Raw genomic sequence first — 14,976 nt, forward strand, 5'->3', positions numbered from 1 at the left:
GGCGCACGTCTCTCTGTGACTTGCACTCGTGGTTCATACATCCAGGGCGCATGTCTCTCTGTGACTTGCACTCGTGGTTCATACATTCAGTGCGCAGGCCTCTGTGACTTGCACTCGCGGTTCATACATCCAAGGCGAACGTCTCTGTGACTTGCACTCGCGGTTCATACATCCAGGGTGCACGTCTCTCTGTGACTTGCACTCGCGGTTCATACATCCAGGGCACACGTCTCTGTGACTTGCACTCGCGGTTCAAACATCCAGGGCACACGTCTCTCTGTGACTTGCACTCGCGGTTCATACAAACAGGGCACACATCTCTATGTGACTTTCACTCGTGGTTCATACATTCAGGGCACAAGTCTCTGTCCTTAGCATTCGTGGTTCATACATCCGGGGTACACGTCTCTGTGACTTGCACTTGCCGTTCATACATACGGGGCACACATCTCTGTGACTTGCACTCGCCGTTCTTACATCCGGGGCACACGTCTCTGTGACTTGCACTCGCGGTTCATACATCCGGGGCACAAGTCTCTGTGACTTGCACTCTCGGTTCATACATCCGGGGCACACGTCTCTGTGACTTGCACTCACCGTTCATACATCCGGGGCACACGTCTCTGTGACTTGCACTCGCCGTTCATACATCCGGGGCACACGTCTCTGTGACCTGCACTCGCTGTTCATACATTTGACTTGCGCAGCGAGAGAGTTAGCACCGACAGAAGCGGAATAGAAATCGAGGAGATAGTTGAGAAGTAAGCGTGTAATCACGGCGGAAGAATTCCCTTGACCTTAGAACACGAATAGGGGGCTCAGTTGATTTTCCAATAAGATTGCTGCTGTTTTCCTTGTCCTGAAGAGGCCAAAAGGAATTGATTGGCTGAAACGCGTCCGCGTCGACATTTTGGTTTTACAGAGGGATCCTAAATAATTTGAGTGTGTGGGGATTTAACAACTTTGCATTGCTTTTGAATTTGTGGAGATATTGATTTCCTTATGCAATGTATATGCCCTCTGGGATGTCCACATTATTGAAAGGTGGATCCATAATCGAAAATTATTATTTAGGACAGTAGCGTGATTTTGTCATATGTACAGAGGTGTTGTTTTGTAAATATATGTTTTTTGTATATGCTCAGCAAAAAACGAAGCAAATGAGATGTGAATTTAAACACATATGAATGGATAATTAAAAGTGTCCTTTTTCAAAAAATACTGTTCTATATTTTTTCCTCCATACCACGTTTCCTTATATTGTGTTCATACATCCAGGGCACAGGTCTCTGTGACTTGCACTCGCGGTTCATACATCCAGAGCGCACGTCTCTCTGTGACTTGCACTCACGGTTCATACATTCAGGGCACACGTCTCTGTGACTTGCACTCACGGTTCATACATCCGGGGCGCACGTCTCTCTTTGACTTGCACTCGCAGTTCATACATCCAGGGCGCATGTCTCTGTGACTTGCACTCGCGGTTCATACATCCAGGGCACACGTCTCTCTGTGACTTGCACTCGCGGTTCATACAAACAGGGCACACATCTCTATGTGACTTTCACTCGTGGTTCATACATTCAGGGCACAAGTCTCTGTCCTTAGCATTCGTGGTTCATACATCCGGGGTACACGTCTCTGTGACTTGCACTTGCCGTTCATACATACGGGGCACACATCTCTGTGACTTGCACTCGCCGTTCTTACATCCGGGGCACACGTCTCTGTGACTTGCACTCGCGGTTCATACATCCGGGGCACAAGTCTCTGTGACTTGCACTCTCGGTTCATACATCCGGGGCACACGTCTCTGTGACTTGCACTCACCGTTCATACATCCGGGGCACACGTCTCTGTGACTTGCACTCGCCGTTCATACATCCGGGGCACACGTCTCTGTGACCTGCACTCGCCGTTCATACATTTGACTTGCGCAGCGAGAGAGTTAGCACCGACAGAAGCGGAATAGAAATCGAGGAGATAGTTGAGAAGTAAGCGTGTAATCACGGCGGAAGAATTCCCTTGACCTTAGAACACGAATAGGGGGCTCAGTTGATTTTCCAATAAGATTGCTGCTGTTTTCCTTGTCCTGAAGAGGCCAAAAGGAATTGATTGGCTGAAACGCGTCCGCGTCGACATTTTGGTTTTACAGAGGGATCCTAAATAATTTGAGTGTGTGGGGATTTAACAACTTTGCATTGCTTTTGAATTTGTGGAGATATTGATTTCCTTATGCAATGTATATGCCCTCTGGGATGTCCACATTATTGAAAGGTGGATCCATAATCGAAAATTATTATTTAGGACAGTAGCGTGATTTTGTCATATGTACAGAGGTGTTGTTTTGTAAATATATGTTTTTTGTATATGCTCAGCAAAAAACGAAGCAAATGAGATGTGTATTTAAACACATATGAATGGATAATTAAAAGTGTCCTTTTTCAAAAAATACTGTTCTATATTTTTTCCTCCATACCACGTTTCCTTATATTGTGTTCATACATCCAGGGCACAGGTCTCTGTGACTTGCACTCGCGGTTCATACATCCAGAGCGCACGTCTCTCTGTGACTTGCACTCACGGTTCATACATTCAGGGCACACGTCTCTGTGACTTGCACTCACGGTTCATACATCCGGGGCGCACGTCTCTCTTTGACTTGCACTCGCAGTTCATACATCCAGGGCGCATGTCTCTGTGACTTGCACTCGCGGTTCATACATCCAGGGCACACGTCTCTCTGTGACTTGCACTCACGGTTCATACATCCAGGGCACACATCTCTCTGTGAATTTCACTCGTGGTTCATACATTCAGGGCACACGTCTCTGTCACATGCACTCGCTGTTCATACATCCAGGGTGCACGTCTCTCTGTGACTTGCACTCGCGGTTCATACATCCAGGGCACACGTCTCTCCGTGACTTGCACTTGCTGTTCATACATCCAGGGCGCACATCTCTGTGACTCGCACTCGCGGTTCATACATCCAGGGCGCACATCTTTGTGACTTGCACTTGCGGTTCATACTTCCAGGGCGCACGTCTCTGTGACTTGCACTCTGATGGATGAACCCCATTTGAAAGTTTTCTCTTTGAGAATCGAGATGTTCCCTCTCCGTGCGGCGAAAGAAGAAATATCACTATGAAAAAAGCACTTTCGGGTGCTTTGATGACCTAGTATGGACATTCTTCAAGGTGATGCAAAACAAAGCCTGCTCGCCATCCAGAGGAGAATAGCAGTCCTAAGCGGGGGACTAGGACAGCCTTTACTAAAAAAAACAATATTAAGAACAATGTGTTAAAAATAAAGTGATGGGATGGGAAGCATTATGGGGGTGGGGGGGTCAGGGAGCAACAACAACGGAGAGCGGGAAGGGGGGGAGGGAAAATAACACGAGGAAGGAGAGAGGGTCTGCCAGACGGAGCAGAGGGAGGGGCATGGAGGAAGAAATAGTACCAGATTCACATTGGAGGCAGTAAACAGACACAGATTAAGTTGAATCAGTCTGTGCTTGGTCCCTGCTCCACTTAAAGAATAGGAAGTGACCTTGACAAGTGTTGGCCAATCAAGGAGGCTGCAAAGAAGAAGGACACTGGAGCCAACAAATAGTAAGCAAAGGGCGGGTTCCAAGCTTTTTAATGTAAACAATAGTGTCTGACAAGCGAGACGAATGCGCTAGCGCATGCACTCACAGGCTCGACCCTACAAATATCCTGCAGCTGCCTGTACCCGTACGCTAATGCACAACCTTTGCACCGTGGTGCAGAGGTGTGAGTGAGCTGCCAGCATAGGATGTGTACTGGAAGCATACCCACAAATCCATGAACATGCCATTGTATATGCGCTGCGAAGTGCAGGGGACATGCACTGTGCGGAAAGTTTGCAGAAACGAAAACATTTCTCCATGTCTGTGCCTGCTTTAACGAGGTGTTCGTTTTTGACTTCAAGCCCAGTCCAGCTACCTGCAGTAGGCCAGGATTTGTTTCAAAATAAAGTACACACTATGGGTGCTTGTTGTAATCGCCCCAAGTACTGCACTCTTGAAACAAAGTGGTGCAAAGCGCTATTTGCACTGAGACAAAGGCACCTCGCCAGTAACACAAGACTTTCAGGCTGGAACGTAAATGCCCTAGCGGGAGTTTGTGCTGCTTGCAGCACGCTGCACGCCTTTCCCCAGCGCAAACCTTAGCAAACGTGGTCCAAGGTGTCTGTGAAGCATGCTCGGCTGCGAAGCTCAACAACAGAAGCTGCTTTTACGAGCAACATTAAAATAGAAGCAATTTTGAATGTCCTCGCACTTTACCGGGGGGCCCTTAGAAGGCAATTAATTACCCATTTGGCCCCAACATATCTCTGGACAGCAAGGTACAGACATTGGCAGAAACCTGAAATGACAGAGCTCCCAGGTTTGCCAGGTCCACGCGTGAACAGCTCATCCAGACTACGTATTGTGCTTTGCATTCTGGGACTAAAAGCCCTGATCTTATAAAGGACCACAAGCCCCCCAAAGCGAAATCCAAATCCTGGACTGGATGAGCCATGCAAGGACTTGGAAGTGTTCCTGCCGTGGCTCCATCCTTAGGTGGGCCCCCGTGAAGCAGGCTGCCAGATCATGGATCCTGACAAGTGTGAGCTGACGTGGCTCCATCCTTAGGTGGGCCCCATGAAGCAGGCTGCCAGATCGTGGATCCTGACAAGTGTGAGCTGAGTGGCTCCATCCTTAGGTGGGCCCCCATGAAGCAGGCTGCCAGATCATGGATCCTGACAAGTGTGAGCTGAGTGGCTCCATCCTTAGGTGGCCCCCCGTGAAGCAGGATGCCAGATCATGGATCCTGACAAGTGTGAGCTGACGTGGCTCCATCCTTAGGTGGGCCCCCATGAAGCAGGCTGCCAGGTCATTGATCCTGACAAGTGTGAGCTGAGTGGCTCCATCCTTAGGTGGGCCCCCATGAAGCAGGCTGCCAGATCATGGATCCTGACAAGTGTGAGCTGAGTGGCTCCATCCTTAGGTGGGCCCCCATGAAGCAGGCTGCCAGATCATGGATCCTGACAAGTGTGAGCTGAGTGGCTCCATCCTTAGGTGGGCCTCATGAAGCAGGCTGCCAGATCATGGATCCTGACAAGTGTGAGCTGAGTGGCTCCATCCTTAGGTGGCCCCCCGTGAAGGAGGCTGCCAGATCATGGATCCTGACAAGTGTGAGCTGACGTGGCTCCATCCTTAGGTGGCCCCCCGTGAAGGAGGCTGCCAGATCGTGGATCCTGACAAGTGTGAGCTGAGTGGCTCCATCCTTAGGTGGGCCCCCATGAAGCAGGCTGCCAGATCATGGATCCTGACAAGTGTGAGCTGACGTGGCTCCGTCCTTAGGTGGGCCCCATGAAGCAGGCTGCCAGATCGTGGATCCTGACAAGTGTGAGCTGAGTGGCTCCATCCTTAGGTGGCCCCCATGAAGCAGGCTGCCAGATCATGGATCCTGACAAGTGTGAGCTGAGTGGCTCCATCCTTAGGTGGGCCCCCATGAAGCAGGCTGCCAGATCATGGATCCTGACAAGTGTGAGCTGACGTGGCTCCATCCTTAGGTGGGCCCCATGAAGCAGGCTGCCAGATCATGGATCCTGACAAGTGTGAGCTGAGTGGCTCCATCCTTAGGTGGGCCCCCATGAAGCAGGCTGCCAGATCATGGATCCTGACAAGTGTGAGCTGACGTGGCTCCATCCTTAGGTGGGCCCCCGTGAAGCAGGCTGCCAGATCATGGATCCTGACAAGTGTGAGCTGACGTGGCTCCATCCTTAGGTGGGCCCCCGTGAAGCAGGCTGCCAGATCATGGATCCTGACAAGTGTGAGCTGACGTGGCTCCATCCTTAGGTGGTCCCCCATGAAGCAGGCTGCCAGATCGTGGATCCTGACAAGTGTGAGCTGACGTGGCTCCATCCTTAGGTGGGCCCCCGTGAAGCAGGCTGCCAGATCGTGGATCCTGACAAGTGTGAGCTGACGTGGCTGCAAGTCCAGGCCCTGGAGGCGCTCAAACAGCCTGCATTGAACACTGCCTGAGACCCAGAGTCAGAAACAAGACTCACTGAGATGCAGGGTCCAAATGAGGGAAGGCGCAGGGAAGACTGAAGAGAAGAAGGGGTGGTCGAGAGACTGCAATGGAGAGCGACACAAGGGGCACTGAATCGGGCCGGAGACAAACAGGGCAGGAAAAGAGGAGGTGGAAAAATAAAGGGGTCAAAAGAGGTAGAGAAAAGAATAAAGAGAAAATGGGGTGAATGGGGACATACTGGGCAGTGGCGGGTGTGGAGATGAAGAGCGAGGGGGAGAGATGCAATGGAGGATGGGCCAGAACAGAGAGACGTAAAGGAGAATGAAGAGCGAATGGAAGGAGAGAAATCGATGGAGAAGCACACAGAAACATGGGAGAACCGCTGAGGGGGAGTGCAAACAGAAGGCTGAGAGACATAGAGAGTAATCAGAAGACAGGAGGGTTGAGAGACAGAGGGGAGAATTGAACGGCAGAGGTGGAAAGGAGAGGGAAAAGGGAAAGTAGGGTTGGGTGGAGAGATATACGATAAAAAGCAGCGCTAAGGATGAAAAAATAATAGAACAGATAGAAGAGAGAAAAGTAAGAAGGAAAGAAGAACAGCGAGATACAGCAGAAAGTGGAAAGATGATGAAAGATGGGAAGGAGCAATATACCGTGAAAGTAAGAGGGGAAGCCGGGAGATATCCAAAGAAGGATGTAGGGACACAGGGAGGCTGATAAGGGAGGAACAAGAACAGAAGATAGAGGGCGAGAGTGAAGGATAGGGGAAGGTGCAAGGTAACTAGATTCAGACGGATGCAGAAAGTAAGAGAGAGTAAATATGTATGTATGTATGAGGCAGTTGTATAGCGCTAACCTGGCAGAAGTGCTCTATACAGAGTTAAAGGCAAGTATACGCCGTCCAGTGATTGGCGCGAGATCTGGTTTGTGGACTCCTACTGCATCATGATGTAGTATTGTTTGAAGAGGTAAGTCGTCAACAGTTTCCTGAACTGGAGCAGGATTGGACAGTCCTCATAGAAACAGGGGGTTGTTCCAGATCTTTGGTGCATAAATGGAAAAGGCCCATTGCCTTGTCTTTGTCACATTCCGTGCCTCCGGTCTGATGGTGCAGCTGATGGTGCCCTAGCTGCAGGTGCGCAGAGAACGACCAGAGATGGCAAACGCGCCAGCAAGGCAGGCGAGGATGCTGCTCGCGATGGCTTTGTAAATGAGGCTCTGGGTTTGAAGATGGTGCGGGCCAGCAAAGAGAGCTATTGAGAGCCTTCAGGATGGGGGTGCTGTGATCATATTTGCTGTGGCACGTGGGATGCCCTTAAGGGGGAGCCAGCGTGGAGTCTGGGAGGCTATCGACAAGGCATTCTCAGCATCCAGACCGTGATCATTCATCTACCATTCATCCAACACATTACCATGCCTACCAAATGATCCACCAGTGCAGGAGCTTGAAGGGCCGCCCTGAAGACACGCTCTGGAAGGAATGGCCTCACTTTCTTCAGCAGGGAGTGAAGTGAAGGGGGATTAGAAGAGGGAATGAGAGGGACTCAAGTGATACAGGAGAAGAACGCGTGGAGAAGTGAAGGAGAGCATCGGTGGGGAACAGAGTGAGTGGGAGGGGATAGGTAGAGATGGCATAATAAAAATAACTATTATTGTAAATCAGTTAAGATTGTCACAATTAGAATAAAATATATCACAATAGGGATGCAAAAAGAACAGTTATCTGAAATTAAAAAAATATAAATCTAATTTAGATAAATGAAGTCCATTCTAAATGAATATGTCTCCCGGCTGCTGGATGGTCATGTCCAAGAATTGTACCACGTGACAATTCAAAAAGTCGCCTGTGCCTTGAAAATAGGTTATCCTTGCTTGAGTGGTTGATTGAGTGTTGATGCAATGAAATACGGGACACGGGATAGTTTTCCTGGTTTGACTTAATGTGGGGCAGCTGCAGAGGAGGAGGCGTTAAAGAGACAAGAGAGAAGAAAACAGAAGGCCAGAGAGAGAAGCTGTGGGGAACGCAAAGATCAAGGGAGAGGATGGGAGAAGGTAGAGAGAGAAAAGTGTTGAAGAGTGAAACGTGGATGGCATCGTGATATAAAGGAAAAGCAAGAGGGAAAGGGGTTGAGGATGTTCAGGAAGGATGCAGGAATATAGGGAGAGAAAGGGTAGATGGAAGGAAGGACACAGCTACTGTTAGTGCAGCAGGTGCAGTGGTACTGGGGCACTGGAGTGTGAGGGGCTCAATGCATCCAAATTATGGCTGCATGGGGCCCTCTTTCCTTCCTTGCTTTAGGGCAAATGGCATCCTTGCTGTGCTACAGAACCAAGTACTACCCTGTGTTCACTTATGTCTCCAAAAGTAGCTTGATTGAACCCTCAGGCCTACTCCAGGGGGATAGGTTATTGGGCGTGTATCAGTGTGCTATAGGAACAATACACAATAACTCAAAGTCATATGAGCGCGATATCTTTAATGGGACTTCATATACCTAAATTCCCAAAATATGACTCCAAAGGTATTTGCAGATCTAGAGCACAGTAGAATGCAATACTCAAACCGCACTGTTGGCTGTAGATAATTTTACTGTAGGTAGAAGGATTCAAAGATATCGGCAGTACTCCAAAATACTTGGGTCTAACGTCTTCTACTATAATATTATTATCAGGGCCTAGTAAATGGAACTAAATGTAGGGGAAATGTTACATTGCAATTGTATTTTCTCAAACGTTTGAAATTAACACCATAAAATAACCATTCCTAAATATTAATTTCAAAAACAAAAAATACTTGGAAAAAATGAACACTTCTCAAACTGTTTGTTCCCAAAATACATTGAAGTAAGAATAGTGTGAAAGGTGTGAGGGGGTTAAAGGTATAAGTAGTGTTTAGATTTATGGGTTTAGGGGTTGGGTTAGGGACATAGAGTTAAAAGCATACGGTCAAGGTCTTAGAACATAGGGTTACAAATGTGTAGTATGAGGTTGATGGTTGAGGCTACAGGGTTTAGGGTATGGGTTTGGGGTATAGGGCGAAGAGTTAAGGGCTTAGGGTATAAGGCTGAGGGCTTGCAATATAGGGTTACGTGTATAGGGATTAAGGCAGCTGTTTAAGATTACAGGGGAGGCGTTACGGCTACTACAGCATTGGGGTGTTACTGCTAATTTATATGGCTTATGTTACAGAATTCAAGGGTTAAGGCTTTGGGTATAGGTGTCATGAGTAGGGTGTTAATGGTTTAAGGTTAAGAGTAGAGGGCATAGGGTACAGATGTTAAGGATATGGGATTAGAGTTGAGAATAAGGGGATTGGGTACAGGGTTCTAGGTATAAGGTTGAGTTTATGTGTATGCAGTTAAGTGTACAGGGTTGAGGTATATGGGCTTAGTTAAGAGGTTATGGTTAATGTTACATGGGTATGGATAAAGGAATAAATATTTAGGGTTAATGGTTTGGGAACAGGGTAAAGGGGTTGAGGTAAAAGGTTAACCTCTATGATTACATCTGTTTAATGTCAACATTTGAAACTTGTTGGTGCTTGTCACAGTCATTTTTGTTCATTTGTTCAAAATGAAACAATGTATATTGCGACCTTTCACAGTAACGCTGTACATAGTTCATTTTCATTGGACACACTACAATTTGGAAGTGATGAAATTAGAGGTGTTAAGAAGAACCTGATGCTATTTCTCAACAATGAACACGGTACAACCTCCTGCAATATGTTTGGCCTGTTGCGATGGCCCCGGGTGGTAAAAGGACAATGTAGTGGGTTTGATCATTGGCCGTCTCGCAAAGTACAACAAAAACGTGATGGTAACCTAATTGCGGAATTGGCCATTAATCACGCCAGGGTGCTGATCATCGGCGACTTTAACTATTGGCCCTACGATGCACGGGAAAGCCCATGTTCGGCGGAATTTACTGAATTACTGATTGGTTTGAATTGTGCCCAGCACATTAAGGTAGCAACTCATACAAAAGGACATACCCTTGATCAAGTTTGGACATCCAATCTTGAGGTAGTCGACCTCCAAATTCTTCCTTGTTCCTGGTCTGACCACCACGCCATTTCCTTTTCTATTCCCTTCTCCTCCCCGGTCACAGTCCTCCATTCTAACACTACCAAGGTCAGGAATTGGAGCCGAATTGAACCCCCACAACTGTGCTCCGCTCTTTCCTCCCCTATGCTTCATAAGCTTATGCTTAATGATCACACGGTTTCCCATACTAGCAGACGACATCAATGCTTGGTTAGCATCTGCTAGAGATAAACTAGCCCCATTGAAGAAAATCAGTATTTTGAGGTCCCACGACGCTCAACGCTGGTTCACCACTGATTTAAAGGAAAAGAAATTTGCCCTCCGCCAACTTGAGCGGAAGTGGAGACTAGACTACTGCCCTCTGAAAAAGGCTACCTTCATCTTGGCTTTGAGAGAATATAAAAACTCCATCCTTCTAGCCAAATCCGAATACTTTTCGTCTAAAATCCTCGCGTCTACGAACAAAGCCAAAGATATCTTCTCCATTGTGGATGAACTTGTCAAGCCTGACCGTATTACCGCCAAACCCATTCCCTCTCAGTCCCTATGTGACTCTCTCAACTCTTATTTTTCGGATAAAATTATTCTTATCAAAGCCAGTATCCCCAAGGTTACCTCTCCTCCAGTCTCCGATTGTCTCTACCAGAATCCCCACCGTTTTGACCTAATACCACCTATCACCCAGGAGATCTTTTCCTCCCTCCTTACTCAGGTCCGCTCCGGCTCCTCTACGGACAGCTGTCCCCCTCATATCACTCGGGAAGCCTTTCTTCACTTCCCTGAACCCCCTCTATTGCTTCTAAACAGATCTCTCTTGGAGGGTATAGTCCCCAATCTTTTCTAGAGCACAGAAGTTGTACCAATTTAAAAAAAACCCGGTTCTGATCCCCTGACTCTCAGCAATTTCCGCCCGATTTCCCTTTTATCTTTTCTTGGTAAAATCCTGGAGGCTCATGTCACTAAGTGCTTGAGCACCTTTGTCGAGGACACCTTCTACCTTGACCCACATCAAGCAGGCTTCAGACCCAAACATTCTACCGAGTCTATTGTCCTGGCAGTCCTCAACGAACTTAGGAGGGGGGCAGACTCTAACATCTCGCAGGCCTTGGGCTCCTGGATTTGTCGGCGGCTTTCGATACCGTCGACCACGCTTTACTGGTCGATCGGGTCGACAGTGCCGGGATCAGGGGGCTCCCCCTGAAGTGGGTCTCCTCTTTTCTTAGCGACCGCTATCAAGCAGTTCGCCTTGCTAATTTCACTTCGGAAAAGAGAAAATTGTCCTGTGGCGTTCCGCAGGGCTCCTTCCTTTCCCCCCTCCTTTTCAACTTATACATCTTTCCCCTGATTTTTGACCTCCGTAAGAGAGAAGTCGTCACCTTCAACTATGCTGATGACCTTCAGCTAGTTTTCACCATTAATTCTTCCCCCTCCTCAATGGAAAATTTTCAATCTACTATGAATTTTATCAGTAATTGGATGAACTTAAATCAGCTCAAACTCAATCCTGATAAGACTGAGCTAGTCCTTACCGGGGCTCTCGTTAATCCTTGGAATTCCAATTTCTGGCCCAACTCACTGGGTTGCCCCCCTTCCCCAGTCAGCTCTGTTAAGAGTCTTGGGATCATTATTAGCAGTGATCTCACTATGAAGACCCAGATAAATTCTGTGACCTCCACCTGTTTTTTCCACCTAAGAAGAATTCGAAAGATCAGTAGATTTCTCTCTACGGAGGCGCTCATCCAAGTGATCCTTGCCCTTGTCATGTCCCGCATCGATTACGCTAACTCCTTGTACTCTGGCATCCCGGCTTATCAATCCCACCGTTTACAACTAATCCAGAACCAAGCAGCTAGACTTGTTTATGGCCAGCCTAAATCCCACCATGTTAAACCACTTCTTAAGAATCTTCATTGGCTCCCCATCTCGCAACGGTGTCTTTTCCAACTTGGCTGCTTGATTCATCAAGCCCTCTCATCTCATGGACCAGTCTTTATTGCCTCTAGACTTCAACCATATGCCCCCTCCCGAGAACTTCGCTCTTCTAATATGAACCTCCTGACCCCCTGCCCTTCCAGAAGGAAAAAATATGGCGGTCGACGTTTCTCTACTTTGGCTCCTCAGTTCTGGAACTCCCTCCCTTCTGAATTACGTCTCACCCCCTCCTACCCTCAATTCCGGAAATCCCTTAAAACTTGGCTCTTTACCTTAGCCTACAATTAATTAATTGTCCTCTACCGTGAGTTTTAACACGTCTTCCCCCTAGCGCCAAGAAACCGTTGGTATACGTGTGCTCTAGAAGTACTTTTAACATAACATAACAACATAACATGAACCCCTTGAAAACCCACCATCAAACTGGGATTACCATTCACAGACATATTTTGGTTCTAGGGAGCAGAAAGAGTGGTTTCAAGTTCCAGTGTGCGGTGAAGCAGGTTGGTGAACAATGGTCATTGGACTAGAACCATTAGACACAGTAGCCAATCCCTGCTCCAACTGATCACCAAAGTCAGGGTCACAAACAGCTGCAACTGCTGCTACCACTGGGCTGTCTGCAGTGGAACCTTCCCTCTGGTATGAAACTTCAGGTGCTCATAAATCATAGCAGCTAGTCTTGGCCAAAGTGGTAAGAGTGTCAACAGGACCCAAGGCAGCAGCGACTGTGGAACTGTCTTTACATTTTGCAACAGCTACAGAATCATGAGGTCTAAAATGATTTAACAAACTGTTCCGACAACAGACAACAAACAACACAGGCACCGTACCTAATGACTTGGGGTAAAGGACTGATTTGGGGGTACAGGACAACATAGGTGCTGAATGCTCAAAGCTTGGGGGAATGCTGGCTCACCACACTCGCATCAGTAAGCCTCCTGCAGGCCTTTGACCATCTTGCAAAAGTATTTCATCTACTCTAGCTTACTGAATCAAAGTGTGATGGATCATTTCAAAAGCTATAGATAGATCAACAAAATTAGGAGTCAAGTGACTTATTTCAATCAAGGCAGTATGATTGCAGAATTAGCACACTGACAAGACAGGAAAGTAAAAACAAACAAACGCACAAAGGTGATTCGCGAGTAGCACAACAGGCTAATAGATTCAAGTAGCACACATTTCCTAAACAAAACAAACTATAAACTAGCACCTTAAATGCTGTCATGCCAGGACATGAAATACATGAATAACCACACTGGTTCAAGTCTAAGAACTACTAGAAGCCCCATGCCCAAAGGCCTGATGGATAGCCTGTCCAAGCAATGTCAAACCATAGAGAACACATGCAAGCCAATGACTGAAGGTGCTTGACGCAATGCCCACTCTTTTCCTATTGTACTTTTGTAAAGAACTGATCCAGCGTCAGTTCTCTGTAACCAGACATTAAACCAGGTGCATTGTTTCCTGGTTGTCTTTGCAGAACTCTATACAATAGCTAATGAGGGTCAACATGGAGGTCTTCTGATGCCGCTGTCAAGAAAGCAAATTGTATTTGCGAAAAAACAAGGAAGATTGCCACAAAGGGACTTGTAAACATTGCAGTGCAGTGACGGCATCCCAACACATGCAAGGCTGTGCAATTCTGAACATCACAGAAGAGCCAAGAAATAATTTAAATATATACTACATGAATATCTGGTTGGAGCACTTCGATCTTATTTTCATAAAACAAAGGGGTAGAAGGAGATATTTTATGAGCTAGATTTATATCCTCAAGAACCTTTAAGATGGAATTCAGGTGGAAACGTAAAGCCTGGATCTCAGAGTCAGACAGTGCTTTGGAAAGCGTGTCTGCCCATGCCCATGGGCGCTGAGCCGAGATCTGTTCAGCGGTAGCTGAAGAGCATGAAGCCTGGATCTCAGAGTCAGACAGTGCTTTGGAAAGAGTGTCTGCCCATGCCCATGGGCACTGATCCGAGATCTGTTCAGCGGTAGCTGAAGAGCATGAAGCCTGGATCTCAGAGTCAGACAGTGCTTTGGAAAGCGTGTCTGCCCATGCCCATGGGCACTGATCCGAGATCTGTTCAGCGGTAGCTGAAGAGCATGAGCCTAGCAGTAGCTTTGCCCGCAGACACAGGAACCGTTTTGAACCCAACAGTGACCGTAACAATGTTTTTAGGTCTTGTGACAGAGATCTTTAGCTGGATGTTGACAGATCTATTGCTTCCAATACATAACATACGCTTAGAGTGGGCTGTGGACCAGCCGGTTGCTCATGATTGGTTAGCTCTGTTGTCTGCCTCAGGGTTCTGCCCCTGATTCAATGGTTTTCCTCTCTCTTGTTTGTCCCACCCATAGGGCGTTTTGGGTCTCACAGTTTCGGTTGGGACTGGAGTCTTCCAGGGCTGACTTTAGCATTCAGCACTCCATGAGAGTTCATATGTTTCCTTTCTCTCTCCCAAACATTTCTTCTTTTTCCTTTAGTGCTGTTTCTCCCCTTACATCCTTGTGGCTCCCCTTTCTGCTGTCAATTTTTTAATTTAATGTTATTTTTTTACAAGACCCCAGTATCTGCAAAGTGCTACCGAGTTGCTCATTTCCTTCTTTGGCACACTTTGCTTTTTGTTTTCTATTTACTTTAATTTACCACTCTAAAATGGCCGTTTGGCAATTTGAACAGTTAATTAAAAATGACAAAATGATTGCCGTGCTTCACTCGCATGCATGTGTCATGACACACACATGCATGTTTGGGCATCAAACCCACTGCAAGATTGCCGGATGTGCATCCACATGCATGAAAGACATTACGGCATAAGCGTTTGCTTTTGAATACCACTGTATACTTCAGGAAAAAAGCATGAGTAAATCCAATAGCTGGTCCTTGTAAAGCTGAGACCTATTGGCTTTGCAAATGGTTGTTTAAAACGGAGTACAATATGCAC

The 14,976-nt window shown here is 47.2% G+C and overlaps 1 protein-coding gene across 8 annotated transcripts in view; it reads right to left on the reverse strand.

Moving 5' to 3' along the window:
- The window catches only part of STXBP5L (syntaxin binding protein 5L), a 1,956,595-nt gene that overhangs the window by 707,652 nt on the left and 1,233,967 nt on the right, over nucleotides 1–14,976 (reverse strand). The window lies entirely within an intron of this gene.

The sequence above is a fragment of the Triturus cristatus genome, chromosome 8, assembly GCF_964204655.1.
Source record: "Triturus cristatus chromosome 8, aTriCri1.1, whole genome shotgun sequence".
NCBI lineage: Eukaryota > Metazoa > Chordata > Amphibia > Caudata > Salamandridae > Triturus > Triturus cristatus.